Below are 6,438 nucleotides of genomic sequence, written 5' to 3'. Positions count from 1 at the left end.
CAGACGAATTCCTAATTGTTTGAATTGTGTAATCTCCCATTAATGAGATTGGTAGCTGACTTAAAGAAATTTGGTTGTAATTCAATTCATGACTATCATAGGTAGAAATTTCATATTCTTCAGTCATTGATAAACAGCTTGTTGGACAATACTCAACACAATTGCCACAAAATATACAAACTCCGAAATCAATACTATAATTAAGAAATTGTTTTCTTTTAATATCCTTTTCAAATCTCCAATCCACAACGGGTAAATCTATCGGACATACGCGAACACATACTTCACAAGCAATACATTTATCAAAGTTAAAGTGGATTCACCCTCGAAAACGCTCTGGTGTAATTGATTTTTCATAAGGGTAGTGAATCATTATAGGTAAACGATTTGTGTGGGATAAGGTAGTTATGATACTTTGACCTATGTACCTTGTAGCACGCATTGTTTGTTGACCATAACTCATGAACCCAGGTACCATAGGGAACATATTCATTCTAAATATCTATGAAAAAGATATGTTTCTTTCTCTTGTTTGAGAGAGCTTTTGTGTTGAAAATATTCTTACTATTATTGTATTATCTTATTTATAGTGAAACAAGTTGAGAAGAGGTTGTTAATAAGAGATTGCCCAGGGAAATAGGTAAAAGAAATTTCCATCCAAGATTTAATAACTGATCCATTCTCATCCTTGGTAAAGTCCATCTTATTGTGATAGAAATGAAGAGAAATAAATAAGCTTTAGTTAATGTAATAAATATACCCATTGTCATTTCCAAAATTCCAACTCCTTTATTCATTTGGAAAAAAATTTAAAAAAGGGTATATAGGGAATAGATAAATTCCACCCGCCCAAGTAGAGAACTGTTACAAATAAAGAAGAAACTAATAAATTTAGGTAAGAAATAAGATAAAATAAACCATATTTGATACCGGAATATTCAGTTTGGTAACCTGCTACTAATTCTTCCTCTGCTTCTAGTAAATCAAAGGGTAATCTTTCACATTCTGCCAAATAAGAAATTAAAAAAACCAGAAAACCTATAGGCTGACACCAAATATTCCATCCAAAAACCATATTTTGACTGTGCTTCAACTATATCAACTGTACTTGAACTGTTAGATAATCATAGTCGACGATAAAATCACAGTTCCCACCACTATTTCAAAACCGTACATGAAACCTTAGCTTCATACGGCTTCTCTATGATCAGATAGAGGAAAGGACTGTTTTGTTCCTAGCCCCTGGAGCATAGATAGAATTAGATAAAATAAAATAGATTTGAATGTCCTAAATTAGACCAAAGGAATTCCGTCTGCTAGAATAAGAAAAAGCACTTCTGAATTGATCTCATCCTTTATAATATAATTAAAAAAATTCTTTGTTCAGTAATAACTTAATCTTGGAATAAAACAATTGTTACTTGTTATAGGAATTCAATTAATAAATGGAAAGAGTTGGGTATTAGTTCATGAGCAATTCTGCATGAATATGGATAGAGGAAGGAAATAATGACTTTTTTCTAGTGCACTCCATATCATTTTTACTATTCTTCTTTCTCCAGGGAGGGGGTATTTAAAAAGAAAAATGGATAAAGGGTTAATTCTTTCGTGATAGCCATTTCCTTAACAAGTGAATGGGAACATACTCTGGATCGGAATCTGAAGAAAGTACTACTTGATAATTTCTACAAATTACAAGTCCTTATTATGATTCCTTTTATGGGCAAAAATCTCTAATGTTTTAGATTTTCCATTACTAATCCTTTATGTACTTTAGTGTTCCTAACCCTTCACTAACTTTTAGTGGATTCTTCTTATGGATTATTAAGTTATAGTAATAACTAGGAGTATTCTAGTAATCGAATTCCATATCGTGAATCCTTTATTCTTGGCCGCTTCTAGATATGATGACTAATTAAAAAAAATATCAACCTTGGGATAAAGAGTTTACACTGCTTATGTTTACTTCCACTATTTTCTTGTACGTAGGAAATGAGATTTTTTTTCTTTTTACTACAAATTTATAAGCTTTTTTGTTTCACTCATATAGCTATCTAGTTTAACTTACCAACCCAAATACTAAATAAGAAAAGGAATATAAATAGTTAATGGATTTTATAGGAAAAAGATCTATTTTAGCGAATCACACGTAGGGATATTGCTAGCACACAAAAAGTTAATGGTATTTCATAAGTAATGGATTGAGCAGCAGCTCGTAGACCGCCTGAAAAAGAATATTTATTACTTGAGCTATATCCTGCCATAAGAAGACCAATAGGAGCTATACTTGAAATGGCAATCCATAAAAAACACCAATACTAAGATTGGCTAAAACAGAATGATATCCCAAAGGGATAACTAAAAACTTAATAAAACTGATATGAATGCTATAGAGGGTCCAATGCTAAATAAAGAAATATCTCCTCGGGATGGCAGAATACCTTCTTTAAAAAGTAGCTTAGTCCCATCTGCTATAGATTGAAGAAGGCCCAGGGGCCCAGCATATTCAGGACCAATACGTTGTTGTATCGACGCAGATATTTCTCTTTCTAACCACACAATTACGAGTACCTCTATTGTTATTCCCAAAAGGAGGGTCAAAATGGGTAGAATCGATATCAGTCCATAGACTTCTTTAAATAATTCCAATTTCGAAAAAGAATTGATAGTTTCTACCTCTACCCTATCTATTATCATTTCAACGATCAACTTCCCCCATAATGATATCTATACTACATAATATCGTCATGATATCAGCCAATTTCATTTTTTCAACTAGCTAAGGAAGAATTTGCAAATTAATAAACCCGGGTGGATGGATTTTCCATCTCCAGGGGAAAAGGCTGTCATCTCCTACCAGATAAATCCCTAATTCACCTTTTGGGGCTTCTACTCTTACATAAAGCTCTTGTCTTGACAATTCAAAATTGGCCGAAGGTTTTTTACCAAGAAATTTATACTCAAAATCATTCCATTCAGAATTATTTTCTTTCTTGAAGCGTTGGACTTATAAATTCTCATAAGGTCCTCCAGGAAAGTTTCTACAGATTGTTGAATTATTTTGATGGATTCCCTCATTTCACAAATTCGTACTAAATAGCGAGCTAACGAATCCCATCCTTTTGCCATTGGACTTTCCAATCTAATTGGTTGTTAGACTCATAAGGATCTACTTTACAAAGATCCCACTGTATTCTAGAAGCTCGTAACATCGGTCCCGATAAGACCCAATTTATTGCTTCTTCTCCGCTATAAAACCTACTCCTTCAACTCGCTCTAAAAAAATTGGATTCTGTGTAATAAGTTGTTCATATTCAACAACTCCGCGTAAAAAATAATCACAAAAATCTAAACATTTATCGATCCATCCATAAGGTAGATCGGCAGCTACTCCTCCGATGCGAAAGCAATTGTGCATCATTCGCATACCTGTAGCAGCTTCAAATAGATCATATATTAATTCTCTCTCTCTAAAAATATAGAAAAAAGGAGTTTGTGCGTCGAGATCCACCATAAAAGGTCCAAGCCATAGCAAGTGAGAAGCTATCCGGCTTAATTCTAACATAATTACCCTAATATAGATGGCTCTTTGTGGTAATTGAATATTCTCCAAGAATTCTGGTGCATTTACTATTATTGCTTCTGTAAACATAGTAGCTAAAAATCCCACCTAGTTACATAAGGTAAGTATTGTATAATAGTTCGGTTTTCCGTGATTTTTTTCCATTCCTCACCATCGAGAGTAACGATCAGTTGAAGGACACCATGCATTGATGGGTGTTGAGGGCCCATATTGACTATCATGAGACCTTTTCTTGTAAGCGGTAGACTCATATCGTTTCTTCCTTAATTCATTATTCCATGAATTCCTCAAAGCGAGGCTCAACAAAATGAAAAATATAAGACTACTATAAGACTACTAAAAAATAATAAAACAAGAAAACAATTTGAATGATTAACTTACTGCTCCTGAATATTCAACTGACCGATTAATTTCTTATAGCGTACTGTATTTTTCTTCGCCAAATAAGCCAACAAACGTCGACGTTTTCCCAAAAGTCTTCTTAGATCTCTTCTTGATGAAAAATGTTTTTTGTGTAATTCCAAATGTGAAGCAAGTCTCCATATCTTATTGGTGAAACTCAATACTTGAAATTCAACAGAACCCCTGTTTTCTTCTTTTTCTTCTTTAACCATAAATCTAAAAAAAATTCTACCTCCTTTCTTTTTCATGTATTTTTCTAATCAGGAAATATACAAAATTATGTCATATATTTTGGAGTTATTCTAATCTCGTACACACACAAATTTCCAATTATTCATCTACTACTGGAATTTGGATTTATTTTATCGATGCAAATTGGATTTGGATAGAAGGGTACATTCTTTCTAATATTTTAGATAGAAGAAATTTCTTCTATCCAAAATATTAGAAAGAATTTTGCTGATTTATTTATTGCTATATGCAATTTATGGAATTAATACACCATTTAATTGATATCATTTAGGAAAATGAAACACAACATATGCATCCATCTTTTGGATCGAGAATTTCACGAGATAGAGATATGGTATAAGAAATAGACTATTAAGTAACTCTAAATGAATTGTGGATACATCTGTATCCTTAACATACTAAAACGATTGTCATTATTCGTATCAAACCAATAGCGATTCACACAAGCTAAATTTTCTAATCAATGGTGGGCCAATAATGAATTTATTTGCATATGTATTAAGACGCTTGGCCTGATTTCGAAATTTTCAAGTGTTTTATATGTTGTTTTCATTGCAAAATGATGGGTCTCCTTCCATAACTTTCCAATTATGAGTACCAGAATTGAAAGACATGAAAATTCTCAATTCTCTATGGCATCTAGTAGATAGAAACAAGAAAATCAGAAGAATCTTTCTCTCTATTCACTATCATTCAGCGTCTTCGACTTCTATTAGTTTCTTTTCTTCTTTAATGCAATAGCTATAGTTTGATATAAGAATCAATTTCTCAAAGTAATGGGAACCATTCTCTTATAGGAAATGGTTCAAAAATCGCTATTCCACCTTTTAGGTATCGTGAAAAGTGATACATGTGAAGATCATGCATTTCTGTCAAATTCAGATCCGTTTTTCGAGTCCATGATATAATATAACAAAATTGGATAGATCTTCCACCCTTTTAGCTAAGAAAGAATAGATACATAGGTGGATAATAGATCGATATGAAGATAATGAGCTGCCCCATAATGAAATCGCCAGTAGTCGCGAATATCTCCTTCTTCCCTAATCCAAGATTGGAGAAAGAAGATCTAAGAGGGACCTATGGAGAATGTAGACAGAAATCCATAATAGAGTCCGACAAAAATGACCGAATTAATTATCCCCATCAAGAAACTTATACTACTAAATAGAAAAGATTTGAAAATCATGGCATGGGTCTCCTTTTTTTCTTTCTTTAGAGTTTTCTATATGCACAATTTCTCGATGTTTCGATGAGAATTTCTTGACTTTCCATATATAGAAAGAGATAGACTATAAATGACATCTCTTATGTCAATAAGACCAAAGGGATGGATATTAAATGATAGGAAGTTCTAGGAAGTGAAATAGAATGAAATAGAGCCACTTTGGGCTTCCCTATGAAATGAGGCATGGAACGGAGCCACTACGAAGAAATTATGGGAGTTACGAAAGAAGCTTCGGACTCATATTGTTCATGGGTTGAGAGAGGGAGTTGAACTCTAGGAGGTCGAATCCCCCCTTGTTCATCAGTAGCTCAGTGGTAGAGCGGTCAGTTGTAAACTAACTGGTCGTAGGTTCGAATCCTACTTGGGGAGATTTTATTCATTCTTTAATGTAAGAATAAAGAATGGAATTAAAGGACTTGCTTTGACCCTTAGGAGTAGGTAACCCGTTCGCTATCCTTGTTTCTATTTCTATTGCATTCTATCTCATCGTATCACATTCTGTTCTATGATTCCACTTCGACAAAAGGAAAGAGCATACCTAAGTTCAATAGCTTTACGTTCGCTATCCCGATCATGATTTTCCTACCCTCAGGGGGAAAGTAAAGACCCTTTCCCCTTTGGAAGGCTGTGGGCGAGGAGGGATTCGAACCCCCGACACTATGGTTCGTAGCCACGTGCTCTAATCCTCTGAGCTACAGGCCCAGTTGTCTCCACTGGATCTCTTCCCGGGGGTACCCCTTCATTTCAGGTTAAGAAGATGGGAAAGCGCCTTTCTCTCTATAAGAACAGTGCGTTCCGAGGTGTGAAGTGGGAGAGAGGGGATGTGATGATTGAGGTTTTGAATAAGACGACCTTTCCATTTTAGATTTGGATCTTTTTCTTATTTGAAAATAGTGAAAAAGTCAAATAAGAGGTGTTAAACTTTTTATCATTCTGGCATCGAGCTATTTTGCCGCAGGACCTCCCCTACAGT

At 34.2% G+C, this 6,438-nt stretch overlaps 1 non-coding gene and 1 pseudogene across 1 annotated transcript; one reads left to right on the top strand and one right to left on the bottom strand.

Annotated features, from left to right (window-relative positions):
- Positions 1-742: 742 nt before the first annotated feature.
- LOC123082001 (NAD(P)H-quinone oxidoreductase subunit 1, chloroplastic-like) lies at positions 743-2,715 on the bottom strand (annotated as a pseudogene).
- A 3,047-nt stretch (positions 2,716-5,762) lies between these two features.
- On the top strand, positions 5,763-5,834 carry TRNAY-GUA (transfer RNA tyrosine (anticodon GUA)). Its single transcript has one exon. It is a non-coding gene; the product is annotated as a tRNA-Tyr (tRNA).
- Positions 5,835-6,438: the final 604 nt, after the last annotated feature.

The sequence above is a fragment of the Triticum aestivum genome, chromosome 4A (assembly GCF_018294505.1).
Source record: "Triticum aestivum cultivar Chinese Spring chromosome 4A, IWGSC CS RefSeq v2.1, whole genome shotgun sequence".
In the NCBI taxonomy this organism is placed as follows: Eukaryota; Viridiplantae; Streptophyta; class Magnoliopsida; order Poales; family Poaceae; genus Triticum; species Triticum aestivum.
This window is presented reverse-complemented; position numbering and strand designations above follow the sequence as displayed.